Source organism: Tenrec ecaudatus, chromosome 12 (genome assembly GCF_050624435.1).
Source record: "Tenrec ecaudatus isolate mTenEca1 chromosome 12, mTenEca1.hap1, whole genome shotgun sequence".
Classification (NCBI taxonomy): Eukaryota; Metazoa; Chordata; class Mammalia; order Afrosoricida; family Tenrecidae; genus Tenrec; species Tenrec ecaudatus.
In genome coordinates this window covers 126,699,685-126,715,466 of record NC_134541.1, presented here as the reverse complement: position 1 = coordinate 126,715,466, position 15,782 = coordinate 126,699,685, and the positions used below count along the sequence as shown (strand labels likewise).

The window sequence follows — 15,782 nt, the reverse complement described above, 5'->3', positions numbered from 1 at the left end:
GAAGCATGGTGTGGCATGGGTAACAGCCTTCATGCCGGGTACTTGTATGCGGACGTATCTGCATGTGGGCAGACCTGCCTGGAGTCGGATAGAGGAGCTGTGTCTTGGTTCCTAAGACCGTTGGAAATACGTGTTTTCCGATGGTCTCTGGCGACCGCTGTGAAAGGGTCACACAGGTTGAGAACCGCTGATCTGGGATAGCTCTGACATTGGAGGGAGCAGCTGGAGCAGTGGACTTCCCGGGCCACAGAGCAAGTAAAGCTGAGGACTGTTGGAACAGACTGCCTGCCTCTAGTCTAGGCACTTAATTGGGAGAACAGGGCTCGCTGATTCTCCGAGCTGGAGTTAAGTGATTTTCAAGGGCTTACAGTGGAGTGGCATACCCTTTGGACACTTATTTGAGCCCTAAAAGAGCTGTGTAACATGGTCCAAACGGCAGAGGCCAGGCCAGGAGTTCAGAGTAGCCTGCTTGTGGGCACAGCAGAAACTGTCTTGAACAACTGTATCCTGAGCCTTTCGCATCTGAATTGTAACTTGTTTTAGTTACTTTGTCCTTTTCAAAGAGATGTGTGTATCTATTATCTGCACACAGGTAGAGATGTAATGTATTTAAAGGGCAATGTATACTCAGGATGATCCCCCCTCCCCCCAGGTAAATCTGTTTTTCAAGTGACGTTAGGGGATAATTTGGCTGCAAGGTTTGAAGCATGTTAGATTTTGTCCAGTTGGCTGTGACTCATAGCAGAAGAAAATATACCTGAGCAATATAGTCAGAGGTCCTTCCAGTCTCAGTGGTTCCAGTTAGGTCTTTCGAACAAGTTTTTAATGCTAAGAGTTATCTTGACTAAACGAACTTCAGAACTTACCCATTCACTTTTTAACACACTTCCAAACAGGACTCCACAGCTCCGGTGGGCAGGCCCTCCAGAGGCCTCGATTTCACAGCCTTCCCCAGAACACCTCTCCATTTCTGGGGAAAACACACTGAGGGCCCGGGCAGCAGTTAAAGGGCTGCAGCGTTCCCGCAGAGTTGTGTAAACAAACTTCTCCCGAGTGTTTTGTTCCTAAATACCAGTCAACTGCCCTCGGAATTTGGATGATGGAATTTGACTGACCCATCCTCAAAGGGATGTACACTCGGACAAAGCCTTTGCGCAGGCAACTAGGAATTCAGGCCAGGTCAAATCCACAAGCCTGAGGTCTGTAATCTGATTGCCTCGAGGGGGATCTTGCAAATTTCCACTTTTGAGGAAATTCAACCAGGAAATTTTAGCCGGGGCATCAAGGGTGCGGCCTATATTAGAAAGAAGATGGGAACTCCGTTCTGGGAACCAAATTCAAAGGAAAAGGCCTTGGGACTGGTTACTCGGAAAGTTTTCTGGCTAGCGACAAAGGCTGGAAAAAGCGTCGTGGTTGCCACAGACCGAGGGGGGAGGGGAGGCCGGGCGGCCGGGCTGGAATCTCGGGCGATGGGGAGGTAGAGATTTGAGGGGTGGGGGGGAAGAGTCTCAAAACCCCTCCTCCTCGCGCTTTTACCTAAAGATCTAAATCCGCCGGACCGTGGCGCTTTCAGCTGAACTTAGGTCAACAACAACGTCTCACCATGCTCGAAATTCAATAACTATGGAGAGTTGACAAGCCAAAAATAAATGAGCGAGGAGGGGTTTGCCTTAAATTGCTCGGCAGTTGACGGACCAAAACCGGGGCTAGAAGTTAGGTTTTTCTGCTCCGAGGCTTGTGTCCCCCCACTCCCTTCCTTCTCAAAGGTGCGTGGGCCGGAGCAAGGCCAAAGTCGAGGGAGGGGAAGGCAGTCACAGAGTCCCCTCGCCGCACCGCTTCCAAGTCGTCCCATCTCTTTTGGGGCCTCTCTTTTGGCAGCAAGCCCCGCGAGCGCTAGGGCGAGGGCTGTGTGTCCTGCAGAGTGGTGCAGGGTCGAGCAAGTCCCTCGGCGGAACGCGGAGGGCGACGGGCCGGCCGCTGCCCCTCGGCCGGGGCCGGGTTCCGGCCTCAGAATTTGCGGGGAATCTCGGGGGCCGGCGTAAGTCCGAGACACGACGGTGCCTGGGCCGGCAGGAAGGGGGCTGGGGTCACCTCCGGCCGAGATTCCCGTCCCTTTACTTCGGCTCCCCTCCCCCACCCGGGCGGCCAAGCATGCCCCAGGTGCAGCCATGTTCTGCTCCCACCACCCGCGCCTCCATTGACAGTCCTTGCTGGAGAGGGCCGGGCGCTGCACTCGTCTCGTCGCCAGGCTCGCCCGCGCGCAGCTTTCTGGGAGTTGTAGTCCGCCGCCCCTGCCGCCGCGTTCAGGGAGAAGAACCAGCAACTACAAGTCCCGCTGGACAGCGCTGCGGGCGCGCACGCGCAACGAGCCTTCGAGGAACAAAAAAAAAAAAAAAAAGAAAAGAAAAAAAGAGAAAAAAAAAAAAAAGAGGAGGAGGGTGAGAGAAGCTCAGAGAGCAGAGAAAAGGGGCCACCGATCGCCCCCCCGCTTCCCCGCACGCGCTTTCTAGCCGTGGCCGCCCGCCTGCCGCGGCTACCCCGGCCTCTCCCTCTGTCCCCTGTGATCGGATCAAGGCGCTGAGCGAGGCCCTCCCAGGGCGGCCATGCGGCGGTGACAGGAGCTCGGTCCAAGCGCTCGGGCCCCTCGCCCTCTCACCTCCTGCCCGCTCACCAGCTCGCCCCAGCCAGAGGCTGCCCGGCGGCGGCCGCAGTTCGCGCGCGGCCCACCTTCGCTCCCCCTCGGCACCCCCGGCCCCGGCGCTGCCTGGAGGCGGCTGCACTCGGGTGAGTCCCCGGCGTCGAATCCCCCTCTCCCGCCCCCGTCCCGGGCGCCATGGCGAACGGGGCCTTTATTTAGGACTTTGCCCCGCCAGGGTCTGCACGGGGCGACGTCTGCGAACTACAGTCGGCTGTGTGCAGGGAGCGCCTTTGGAGGGGGGAGGTCGGCGGGGGGAGCCCAGGGCCCCCCCACCCCCACCCGGTGCCCCCGCCGGAGTTGGCAGCCGGCGAGTCGCGGGCGATGGGGGTGGGGCGGGAACCGCCGCGGTCGCGGGGGACGACAGTTGCACGCGCGCGCCCCGCTCTGCGGGGGGAGGGGCGCGCGCGCCGGGGGGGCGGGGGGGGCGGCCCCTCACGCGTGAGGCCCGCGCGCGAGCGAGCCTGCGGGCGACGCCGGCCAGGGCCCCGCTGATTGGCCGGCCGGCCGGTGGGGGCGCGCGCTCGGTGCCAGGGCCCCGCCGCTGGGGTCGCGCTCGGGCTGGTGTATCTGGGGCTCCTGCGCCCGGGCCAGCAGACGCGCCTGATTGGCCGGCCGGCGGGCGAGGGCGGTGCCGGGCGCTGCCTGGTAACGGGGGCCGGGTGGGCGGCCCTCCCCGCGCCCAGGTGGGGCCCGCCCGCCGCACCGCGCCGGCCCGCCCTGCCCGCTGGGCCCGCTGCGGGCTCGGGAAATAAACACAATGCCCGGAAGGAAAGCGCGGCCTCGGGGCCTGGGCCGAACCGCCTCGCGCCCCACGGCCGGGGAGTCGCCGAAAGTCAAAGGCGCTGGACTTTTTACACGACCCTCCCCGTTTTCGTTGCTCGCCCCACTTTCTTGAATGCACTTTTTGCCCAGGAGGGAGAGGAGGATCCCCGTTCGGGTTTTGCGCGAAGTCGGCACGGCCGAGTGGGCTGGCGATGTGGGGCTCCTGGCACGGCCGGAGCCGAAGGAGGCAGGCTCCGGGCCACTGCGGGCTCGCTTGGGCAACTTGGCCGCAGACAATGGGCAGCTTGGCAGCCGCGCCGCCGAGTCGGTCCTGGGCCTAAGGGAAACAAAAGGGAAAGTTGGGTTGGCAAAGGAGATGGGACCTGGAATGCCCGCAGGAGGCTCTTGGGAAGTTCGAGGCTTACATCTGGGATTTGAGATGGCCAACTAGTTCAGAGGCGCCCGGGGGGCGCAGGGGTCAAGGCGCACTGCGCTCGGCGGCGCCTGCAGCCTGGCCAGCCGCTCCCCGGGAGAGAGGAGGGAGGCGCCTTTGGAAACCGAGTGGGGCCGTTCTGCCGGGCAGCCGGGCTGCCTGGACAGCAGTGCGGCTTTAATTTCAGGCCCCACTTGGTGTGCTCTTTGTCCGGGCTCAGCCGCTTACGCACGCACCCCTTGAACTTTGGGGGATCTGGCTCACACCCTAGGCGGGGGCAGTCTTTTTTCCTCCCTTTCTGCAGGCCCTGGAAAGGCCTCTTGCTCACTTGTATCCTGCCTTTGAAAGCCATCTCTTATCTCGACTGCCTGGAATTTGTTCCTTAACGTTCCGAACCTCTCGGTTTGCCTCCAGTAAGTGCGCCGCTGGATGCCTGGTGTGCACGTGTCGGCTTCAGTCACTGGGGGGCTGGGAGGGGGGACTGGGGCTGGGGGTGGGGTGGTGGTGGGGAGCTGGGACTTGGGTCTTTTTCATCTTTGTCTTCCTCTCTCCACGGCCCTGCCCGTTTGCGGCCACCAGAATGCCTTGCAAGTCACTGAGGAAGGAGAGCGGACCTTTGCCAGTTTCCTGTGGGGCTGGCATTGGTCGAACTGGAGCTCCTTAGTGTGTTTTCTTAACATGAGACACAAAATCGAAGAGCCCTAACTCTCATGTCATGAAGGAGGAGCCACCCTAGCTTAGCCAGCTAGTCAGTCTTGACTTTTTTTTTTTTTAATCGGGGACTCTTACAGCTTTTATAACAAGCCATACATCAATTGTATCAAGCATATGTGTACATATGTTGTCACCGTCATTTTCTAAACATTTACTTAATATGTGAGCCCTGGGAACTAGCTCTTCTTTCCCCCCTCCTTCCTCCAACCCCCCCCCCACCACCAATCTTGACTCTCTAAGATCCTGAACTCAAGCAATAAATATATTGTGGATTGACTCATAAGCCAGAGGTTTTCAAATTTAACTTTCCGGGAGCATTCCCGAAGAGCCCTGGTGGCAGAGATCCCAAAGTCAGTCTTCCAAGTATTGGGCTGCTAATCCCATAGTTCAAAACCACCAGCTGCTCAGCAAAAGCGAGGTGAGGCTCCCATCGATTCCCATTGGCTGGGAGGCAGAGGAAGCCCAGAGAAGCTGGGTCCTTTATTCTTGCAAATGAGTCAGATCCACACTGTGGCATTGGGTTTTGGCAGTTTGGGCTTACCCAGCAAGTCAACCTGGACCCTTCAAAGAGTTTGAGCCCAGGCAGATTTGCCCTGGCATCAAGCAGAGGGCTTGTTCAAACACAGGTGCTGGGGCTGTTCCCACCGCAGAGATCTTGAATCTGGACAATTTGCATTTTTATCAGGGTTCCCTGTGGCGCCTCAGCACTCTGAGAAGTTTACCCCTGGGTGCAGCGTTTAGTTAGAAGCAAGGGGCATTTCAGAGGCCCCCTGGTGGTGCAGTGGTTAAGCGCTCTGCTCACTCACAGGCCTGTGGTTTGCACACACTAGCCGCTGGGTGGGGGGTGGCGGCGGCGGTGGTGGCGGTGGAGAATAATGTGTCAGTCTGTTTCCGTGAAGATTACAGCCATGGAAACCCTGTGCTCTGGCCCTCTCTGCCCTGTAGCTTCAGACTGTGAGTCAGAACTGACTCTATGGTAATGCTTTTGGCTTTGAGGGAGATTTGGTCTAGATTGTTTTGCCTTTCATTGCTTTCAAACCAGAGTTGAAAGTTCCCAATTTTCCCAAAATAACTCGGGGCTTCTTACTGTATGTAGCTTGCTCGGCAGGCTGGTGGAGAGTTACAGCCTATGTGTTTTTAAAATGTTAGCCATGACTATAAAATGACAAGGCTACCAAATCCGTAGTTGGTTTATTTTTTTTAAGGGGGCCCTAAGTGGGCGCAGAAGGACGACATCATCTTGGCTTTTAGGAACGTGATCATGGCCACGGTGGCTTTGTCATTAAAAGGCCAGGCCTCTGGGGTTCTTCTTCATGTTGACAGATGGTTTAGTTTTTGTTTTTCTTCTTCCTACACTGTAATGGAGGGAGCTAATCACAGGATCGGTGGGAAGAGGGCGTCAGCTTATAATTATGCTCTCTTATTTTTGATGATCCATAAATGGACCATGTGGTCTGAAGCAGCACCTGTAAAACATCAGGGTCTCTACTCCAGGTAAATCCAAAAGCTGTCGACAGAACACTGAGGGGAAAAAAAGACAAACCACACTTAAAAGGCCTTTTTCTTTCTCATTGGAGACCAGCTGCTCACCATCCCCTCCCGTTCATTCTTCCCTGCCGGATGTTTCTCTCATTATTGGAATTTTAGGCATTGTTTCTTAGTTTGTGTATTGATTTTGTCCTTGTCGTCGAGCAAAGTACACTGCAAAACGTGCCCTGGTGCAGCAGCTCATACAAGACACCATCTAGTGACACTGAGGACGTGCTGCACGCTGTGCAAACCATCTCCCCACCCACCTTTTCTGATCTGTTCCTCCTCTATCAGCATCAGGGACCTGGTGGCTTAGAGGTAGTGCTTTGGGCTGTTGTCCGAATGCTCGGCAGTTCTAAACCAGCAGCGGCTCCTCGGGAGAAAGATGAGGCTTTCTCTTTTCTAAAACAGTTACAGTCTCAGAAGCCCACAGGGCGTCACCAACAGTCCGCATTGACTTGAGGACAGCGAGGTTTATCAACATCAACTTACTGTTGGCAACTTGAGCCCCATCAGACCAATGCTCAAGGCAGAGCTTTTTTGAGTTTTTACTCTGTGCAGGAGACTGTTCTGTTCAGTTTTAGGATGATAGGGGCCATTTTTGGTTGAAGGTTTAAAGATTCTGTCAGGGCAATAGTTGGAGAGGTTCGCCTGGCCTCAGTGAGTCCAGAAAGTCTAGGGTCCCGAGAGTTTAAAATACTCCTGTGCATTTTCCTCCTTTTGATCAGAGATTGCCAGTCACCATCCAGGGCTTCTCGCCTCCCGGCAGAGGCAGCCATGATGTATGGAGGCAGTGAGCCTCCCTTTCCAGTTCCTCCTCAGATTCCAGACCCTCCTCCGGCTCTGGCGCTCAGCAGATAGAGACCAATTGTGCCCAGGATGGCCACTAGCAAGCTTTTCAGACCCCAGGCACAAGGAACTAGAACACAAGCACTTTATTAGGCCACTTAACTGGAATGTCTCCTGACACTATGACCTTAAGCCTCCAAACCAAGGAACACAATCCCATGAGGTGTTTGGTGCTACTTAAGTAGCTCAACAGCTACTTAAAAAGAAGGGGTGGGGGGGGATGGTCATTGAAAATGTTTGAGGGAACTTCAAAAAGTTTGTGTGAAAATGAAATTAAAAGACTTTTCTTTCCCTCACTAGATTTTTGGAGTCCCCTTGTGTGCACCACACGTTTGCCAATTCAGTGTCCCACCGGTCGGTAGTCTCCTGACAGCGATGTCCACAATTGGCATTTTTGATGTGGCTGCTTTTTGTTTGGGAAACGGTTTTTCTCCTAGCCATGCCCGTGGGAGTGAAATGGAATCTCGCAGAGGTTTAGATTTGCTTCCTGGACAGCTCGTGGCGGGAGCCCTGGTGGTCTAGTGGGCATTGGGCGAGGATCTGCAGGGTGTGCAGTTCGAAGCCTCCAGGTCCCCCGTGGGAGAGAGACCCGGCTTGCAGGCTCGGCACCTCACAGGGGCAGCTGTACCTTGCCCTGTGGGGTCCCTATGAGCCAGCATCAACTCCATGACAGTGAGCTAGATGGCTCCTGCCACTGCACGTCTTCCCGGTGTTTGGTGGCCATTTGAATATCCTCCTTGGCAAAGGGCGTGAAGAGACACTTTGATGATTGGATTAATGGTCTTTTTCTTCTTAAGCTGTCTGTTATATGTAATACATTCTTGTCAGAGGTGTGAGGTGGTCTTCGAAAAGTTTGTGACAGAATTCCATTATCCATTCCCCCCCCCCCCCCCGTTTTATTTTAATTCTGCTTTCCACCAGCTTTTTGAAGCCCCCCCCCCTACCTTGTATGGCTTCCGAAGAAATTCATGATGTTGGTCATTTGTCTTTTCGAGTTAAGTCTTTTGATGAACAAATGTTAATTTTCGTGAGGTTGCCCTCACTTTGTGTTTTGCTGAGTTTGTTATATTTGTTGGTCTGTTGTTGAGGCTAGGTCCTCGTTGTTCTTAGAATCGTATGGCTTTAGTCTACATTTTGAATTTGTTGGGTGTGTATGGTGTGAGGCATGGATCTGGCTTCATTTTGTTCTGCATGTGGGAATCCATTCCGTTTCCCAGTCTTTGTCCCCAGAGTGGACTCAGCGACTTTGTGACAAATCCCCTGACTACAGCTGTGTGGGTTTATTTCTCGTTCTCAATTCTACCCCATTGCTCTGCGTGAACCAATGCCAGGCTCCTTTGAGCACCATAGCTGTTTTGTGTGATTTAACATCATGAATTCGAGTCCTCCTTCTTTGTTCTTCTCTTTCAATAGGATGAATTTTTAAAAAGTTCTTTCTCTCCCCCACCCCCACATTGTAATTATCTTCATACCTGCTGTGGTATAATTACCACGAAATTCTTTTTACACAGGTTGGCATTGAGCTCATTCTGACTCATGGCAACTGTCTTGAAAAAATGCTAGTTAGGTGATTGCGTGTGTGTGTGTGTGTGTGTGTGTGGGGGGGGGGTGATGATGGAGAGATCTGAAAGAGAGGCTCAAAGAACAGTCCTTGGTGAGAATAGCATTTTACTTTCGGGAACTGTGTTTGAGGCAGTTTACTAAAAAGACCTTGGCCAAGAATTTTATTGAAAGCAAATTCACCAAAGATTATTGGTAGCAACGTTTTTTTTCAAGCGTATGCATCTATTGGGGTTCAGCTGGGCCGCTGTTACTAACTACCCGAGAGTGAGGGCAGTTGAGTGGAGACACGGAGATTCTTGCTCCACTGGGAATAGCGCCCGGGCTTCCAGGCTGGGGGACTCGAACAAGGACTTCCCGTGGCAGAGGATACAGGCCCTGAGCAAATGGATTCGAGTCAGAGGGCTTGGTCTTAGCAGGATTTCCTACATGGCAAAGACTTCATTCACGCTTACCTGGCCTGCCACCTCATTTTCAGATAAAAATTTATTCAGCATCCCATCAACACCCCCTCCTGCCCCCCCCTGGACAATTGAAAGCTTTTGTCCTGTAGCCCACAATCCAGGACAGTGTAAGTGTCTGCCTTTTTTGCAGACTCCCTGGATCAGTCCAGCACTCCACCCCCCAACCTCCCAGGGTGAAGGGTGGGGGGGATTGTTAGCTCCCACTTTGGGAAATGCTGCTTCAGGCCTTTGTCCCTCTTTCCTCTCTCTCTGGGACTCTTCAATGCAGTTCCCTCCTTTTTCTCTTTGTCCCCACAGCCCTGGCTGCAGTGCCCAAGCTGGTTTCTGGCACTGCCCATCCGCTTCCCCCACTTTGGCTGGGGAGTGCCTGCCATAGCCAGGGATTGGCTAAGTGTCCCTGGCTTGTAACTTGCTTTTTAAAAAGAGATAGGATTTTAAGGCTTCACGCGGTAAGCATGGAGCTGGGAGAAGCGAAAGAGGGGATTGAAAGATCGTGTACTGGATAGAGGTCCCACTTTCTGATCAGCCCACTGCCACCCAGCTGGTGGCCCTTGTCATTTCCTGGCGGTGGGAACTTAGGGCAGTCCCCTTTACCTTTGTGACTCAGTTCCCCCATTTTGAAGAGGCTCGTAAGAGACTGTGCTTCTCTTCGGGGGCTCTTGTGAGGGCTGAGTGAGTGAAAGTGTTGCACATGGTACCTGGTGCGCACACAGGCTGGAGCGAGCGTTTGAGCAGCTGCAAGGCCAAGGGCTCTCCTCGGGGAATTTCCTTCAGGAACTGTGCACTTGGAGTCAGCAAGCGCAGGCATGTATTGAACACATGACTTTGTTAATACAGTGGGTTGCTATGGGAAAAGTAGCTTTCTGAAACACGTGCTCCAAAGCATCCTTACATTCGGCTGTTTCCTAACTTAAGCTCTGACTAGAACCTTATCAGAGGCCCCTCTTTCCCTCCAGGGATGCCGAGAGGATGGAGACAGAAGGGGAATGACAGGAGGTGAGAAAAGCTTATTTGTGACCAGACCCCACTCACTAAGGAAGTGAGGGTTGGATTTTTTTTTTCTGGACAATTTTGCTTATCTTTTATTCGTTCTAAAGGATTTGTGAAATCCAGATAATGCCTTTCCTGTTGTCTAGTGCACACGTGTCAGTAGAATTTTGCTTGGATGGGGTTTTCTGATCAAAATTAATATCAAGGAAATCAGTGAGGCATGTGGAATGGAATCTCTACCTGGGGTGACCTTCGACATTGAAACACACCCTGCAGGATTCCTCTCTGCCTTCCTTGGGTCAGAAGGATTTGGATGGATCTGAACAAACCCCTTTTCCAGCAAAGAAAACGGTGCAACTGGACGGTGGCCCCTTTGTGAAGGGCACCTCTGTGTCCGCCATTCCTCCCCTTACCCCGCCGCACTGCCCAGGGGTTTTAGGGCCAGAGCGTCACAGCTGGACAGCTCACAGCAAACAACAGAGGGCCTCGTGGTCAAGACACCAACCCAGGAGGAGCTGCAAAAGATAAACTAGGTCAAACAAAACTCACCCTTTCAGACATCAAAGGGCTTTATCAGCCAAGGCAGGAGACAGCCCACAGATGCACAGGGGACTTTTGGGAAGCATGCCATTAGTGGTGTCACCCCGCTCCTCCACTTACCCGTCCCTACACGTCCCCAGCAGGCTTTTAATGTCTCATTTGAAATGAAGAGGAAGGCTCTGGCGGGCTGCATCCGGGCAACAGCAGCTGCTCCTTTCTGAGGGCCCAGAAAGCTTTACGGTCTTGAGAAGCCTGAGGGGCACCCGGTGGCCCTATAGGGTCGGGATGGACTGGATGGAGGAGTGGGTTTGGCCGATGCTGCCAGGGCCCCGGCGATTAGTCATTAAACTCACTGGCCTTGAGTCCACTCCGACTCCCACCAGCCCTGTAGTGTAGCGTGCAGCTGGCCCTGGGAGTTGATGAGACCTGATGGGGCAGAAGGCTCCTCTCCCCTGTGGAGCGTCCAGTGGTTTCCAACAGCCGGACTAGCGGGCTAGCAGCCCGATGGGGAGCCCACCTGCCACCAGGGGTCCTTGTTATTAGTCATCAAAGAATAAACCAAACTCACTGCCATCCAGTCGAGGCCGACTCATAGCGACCCTGTAAGGCAGGGTAGAACTCTCCCTGTGAGTTTCTGAGACTAACTCTTGATGGGGCTAGAAAGCCTTGTCCTTCTGAAATGCTGGTGGTTTCAAATTGCTGACCTTGCAGTTAGTAGCCCAACAAGTCACCACTCCTCCACCAGGGCTTTTTAAATGCAAATCAAAACAGGGATTTGTGGGTGAGGCGGAGATTTTTGGTTTTGGATGGTGGCAAAGAAAATAGGTTTTTACTTTTGAGGCCCTATGTATTTTATAGTGGCATTTTATAGTTGGAGAAACAGTAGAGGAGAGTTTGGTTTAGGGTGTCTGGGTTAAAATCAGATATTTTGCCCCTGCCCAAGTCATTATGGGGGTGAAGAAGCACTGTGGTTTGTAGTTCACATTTTCAAGGACTTGTAAGAATTGCTGTGTGCTGGGATCCCCTTTGTGGTGTTCTCCGAGCGCCGGATGTTTTTCCCACCAAGTTCCGGCTGATTTTCTGTAGATTATATACTTTCATCATGATGCTTGCACCTTGGGACAATTGTTCTGTTATCGCTTTCAGAGTAATCAGATTCTTCTCTTTTTCTCAGTCTGCTTGTTTCTCCACTTGTTTTTAGTCTTTCTTCCCTGGTGACCCCGTGCGTTGACCAGGAACCTCCTATTGGGAAGAACCAGTCCTTTCTTAGACGTGGCACGGTGTTTGTGTCGTCACCGGACTGACTTGGCATTGTGTGAGATCCCCAGCAAACCCAAGACTTCAGCTGCAGGCTCCCGGGAGCGTCCTGGTAGGCACCACTTAAACTGTTGGCCGGGAGCTTCAGGGTACAGAACCAGGACTTTGTTCAGCTTGTACGTCCAGTCCAGTTTACTTGTTAAATGGTTTTGGATCGAGGTGACTTTTCTTTTAAACCTAAAAACTTTAAAGAAAACAGTTGATTGGCACCAAACCTCCAGAATTAAGCAAAGTTGTGAGCTGCAGAGGAAACGCACACTTTGTCTCAAAGGCGTGACTTATTTTGAAGCTTTGTTCCTGGCTGATATTCCTGCCTGATCAGACTACAGGCTGTTTTAATTCCTGCTGCTAATCGTAACTTACGGCAGGCAGTTGGGAAAGAAACCATTTTCAATTTCATCAGGATGGGATTTGGAGAGCGTGTATGTAAGTAAAGGACTACGTATACATGTGTTCTTGTGTGTGTATATGTATATATGTGCGTTCTAGGACTGATTATTTAAATGACATTTAAGCATTTTAAATACTGATTAAGTTTAATAAATGCTTATAAAAGTGGGAGAAAGATGAGGCTGTCCACTCCCGTGAAGATGTGCAGTCTTGGAAACCTACAGGGGCAGCTTTACCTTGTCCTGTAAGGTTGAGATGAGTTGGGATCAACTGGATGACGGTGAGGTTTGAGTTTTCTTTGCACACATTCTGATCTCGGTCTTTTAGAATAAGTACAGACATAGGTGTCATTTTCCAGACAACTTGACCTAGGAGTCTAAGAACCCCAAGGTCACCAGCTGAGGTGGAGACGGGACGTGAATTCAGAACTTGGGCTGATTCCAAAGCTGCCATTCACCCTATCTTTGCTTTATTGCCTTCTGTGATCAAAACTTCAAACCCACTCACTGCTAATGGAGTCTATTCTGACTCCTAATGACCCTCTAGGCCAGAGTTGGGCGGCCCCATGAGTTTCTGAAACTGTTCACCCTTTACGGGAGTAGAAAGCCTCCCCCTCTCCATCTGTGATCAGAGTATCATAAAAACTAAAACTGGATTTAGATGACCCCCCCCTTAGATTTCCTCTTCCAAGTCACACCGACTAGAAAAAGGATCCAGAATCCAGCATTTCCCTGACCAAATGCTGTTTAAAATTGGAGCGAGACCACAGATGAGGCCAGCTGCTGTTGCCGTAAAATCGGGGCTCGAGACTTAAAAGGATAACTAATACCTGTGAGAACATTTTCTCTTAAATCTTGAATGTCAGTTGTGGGTCTTCCTGAATTGCTGATAGAACGGCTGCGTTTGTATGCCCTTCAGGCGATGTGGGTGCCTCCCTGGGAGCCGCAGAGTTGTTTGTGATCGCCTTTAACCGCTAGGAGGCGCCCCAGTGGGGGCGTGGGTAGGAATTTGGCTGCTAACTGCAAGGTCAGCAGTTTGAAAACACCTGCAGCTCCTCTGGACACAGACAGGGCTTTCTACTCCCATAAAGAGCCGCAGGCTTGGGAACTCCCAGGGCCATGCTACCCTGCCCTCAGAGGGTCACTGTGAGCTGGCGTCAAGGCCATGGCAGTGAGTTTGGGTTTTGGTTTTAACAGCAGTGCAGCATCGCTAGGTCTCAGGCTTCATTTCATTACTTTGTCATTCTCACCTTTAAAAAAAAAATTCCAGTTTAGCAGGTTTTGTTAGAGTCTGTGTGTGTGTGTGTGTGTGTGTGTTGGAAATGGGTTGAGAAAATGTGGAATCATGAATAAGTGAATAAGCAACATATGACTAGGACGCAGTGGCAAATTATTTGAAATCTTACCTTTTCAGATGAACTTTGTTCTTTCTGGAAGGGCCACTGGGTGTTTGCTGACGTGGCTACCAGTTTTATTTCAGCAGGCGAAAATATTAAAGCTAGTTATCTTAAAATAGCCTGACATCGGAATTTAAAAGCCTTAATTCAGAAATCTCTGTTTTTCAAGAGTTTTTGTTTGGGGCCTTCTAATTTCATTCTTAAGCCATTGCTGTTATATCTAATTTATTTCTTTTAATAAGGAAAGTCAGAGGAGCTAAAGTGAGCTTTCTGGCTCCTGAAGTTGTATGTTACTGTACACTGATAACCAAGATCTGCTAGTAAATATTTGTGAGACAGAACCTCTGAGTGAAACAACATTAACTTACAGCCTCAGGAGCTCTGGTGGAAATGGTTACTTGTTGGGCTGCTAACTGCTAGGTCTGCAGTTCAAGATCACCAGCTGCTCCGAAGAAGGCAGAGGGGCTTTCTACCCCAGAAACTCGCAGGGGCAGTTCCACCCTGTGCCCTGGGGCCACTGTGACTCAAAATGCACTCGATGGCAGTGATGGCAGTGAGTTTCGTGGAGATCAGCTCTACGACAAGTGAGTGGCGTGAGGGCTCCCTGTGTTAAAAGGCAGGAGAGCGAACCTGGGCCTTACAGGGTCCACTGTGCGTCTGGTGAGCTGAGCTGTTCTGAAATGGTGTCTCTGATTCTGGAACAAACTGGGGAATGTCTAGAGGGCGGGGAGACGGAGGGAAGCATGTCACATGCAAACCACGGGACAAATGGGGCATTGTGGAGGGAGCGCAGTGTCGGTAAAAAGCTCTTTTATAGAAAAATGGTGGACTCTTCTAGGAGGTAGGCGTGGCCAAAGAGGCCAGTTGGGGCTCATTCAAAGGACTGGATCTAAACTAGTCCAGGACCAGGAATTTAAGGGGCTTTGGTGGCACAGTGGTTAAGGTGCCTGCCAGTGAACTGAAAGGGGCAGTAGTTTGAGCCAGGAGAGGGGACCTGGTGACCTGTTTGTGTAAAGACGCAGCCACGGAAGCCCAGAGGGGCGTTCTCCTCCAGCCTGTGGCCGGTTTAAAGTGACGTCCACAACCAGCACCCACCGGGCGGTAGTTGAAGGAGCAAGTGTCCTCCTGGAGTATATGTATTTCACCGGGTGGGGGAGGGTTGGTGGGCTAGAATACCCAAAGCGACCAAGGGAACTTCTTTTGAGGGCTTCTATGAGCTTGGTGCAGATGCTCGGTGGGCCCGCCTGGAACACCGTGGAAGAAAGGCCTGGCGATCTATTTCTGAAAAAGCACCTGTTAACCCTCCGGAACCCAGTTCTCCTCTGAGAGACCAGAGGTGGCCACCAGTCGGAATCATCTTAAGGGCCCCTGGTGGTGTTGGTACGCGTGCTGTGTTGTTCAGAGCCATGCCTCCGTGCCTTCCAGACCCCCTGCAGTCTTCCACCTGAGCCTGGTGCTGTTGTGGTTCCCGGTGTAAAGCAGAGCCTGGCAGAGCCAGGAAACTGCCGCAAGGAACCGTCGTGGTTCAGAGCTGGGCAGGCCAATTCAGAGGTCCTGCTCCGACCCTCGTGTTCTACTTATTTCCCATTCTATTATTTTGCCATCGAGTGTTGGTTTGAAGTATACATTGTGATACTGACTGCTAAAGAAATTTGGAAAGGTCCTGGATGTCCTTAATTGGTGTGTATGCGATGAATAAGCAGAAGAGCTCTCCTAGGGGTGGGGGTGGGGGTGGCTTACTAGTGCATGCACTCACTCTGACTCCTATTATTGTGAAGGTCAGTCAGCCACGAGCCTCGTGTTCCTGTGTGTGAGACCCTTGTGTGCCAGGAATCGACTGGGTGGGCGCTGGGGCGAAAGTCCACCCCCACCCCAACCAGCTTTTGAGTCATCCTGTGCTGCTGATGGACCGTCTGCAGGGAAGTTTTATTTGATCGTCTTTAGAAAAAGCTGTCTACTTTCCGTGATGTTCCAGTCACTCCCTCAATAAACGTCAGGAGGAGGGAAAACAGCTTCTTTATTATAGCGACGAGTAACCACCGGTAATTAGCCATTCAGTGACAGTGCACTCCAGAGCAGCCCCTCAGTCTGTCTTCACGTTTGCTCTTGACCTTGCTGAAGATGGCAGGGCAGTCATGT

At 52.3% G+C, this 15,782-nt stretch overlaps 1 protein-coding gene and 1 long non-coding RNA gene across 4 annotated transcripts in view; one reads left to right on the top strand and one right to left on the bottom strand.

Annotated features, from left to right (window-relative positions):
- Window positions 1-2,360, bottom strand: part of LOC142462702 (uncharacterized) — a 45,205-nt gene extending 42,845 nt beyond the window's left edge. For both annotated transcript variants that reach the window (XR_012787272.1, XR_012787271.1), the window contains exon 1: window positions 867-2,360. This is a non-coding gene — a long non-coding RNA (uncharacterized LOC142462702). The remainder of the gene's footprint in view (window positions 1-866) is intronic.
- Window positions 2,361-2,411: 51 nt separating this feature from the next.
- The window catches only part of GTF2I (general transcription factor IIi), a 109,295-nt gene continuing 95,924 nt past the window's right edge, over window positions 2,412-15,782 (top strand). Inside the window, exon 1 of one of the 2 annotated variants that reach the window (XM_075564836.1) lies at window positions 2,412-2,784. The gene's annotated coding sequence lies outside the window, so the exon portion shown is untranslated. Of the gene's footprint in view, window positions 2,785-11,762; window positions 11,910-15,782 lie in introns of those variants that run through there. The other variant, XM_075564837.1, reaches the window with a different exon arrangement.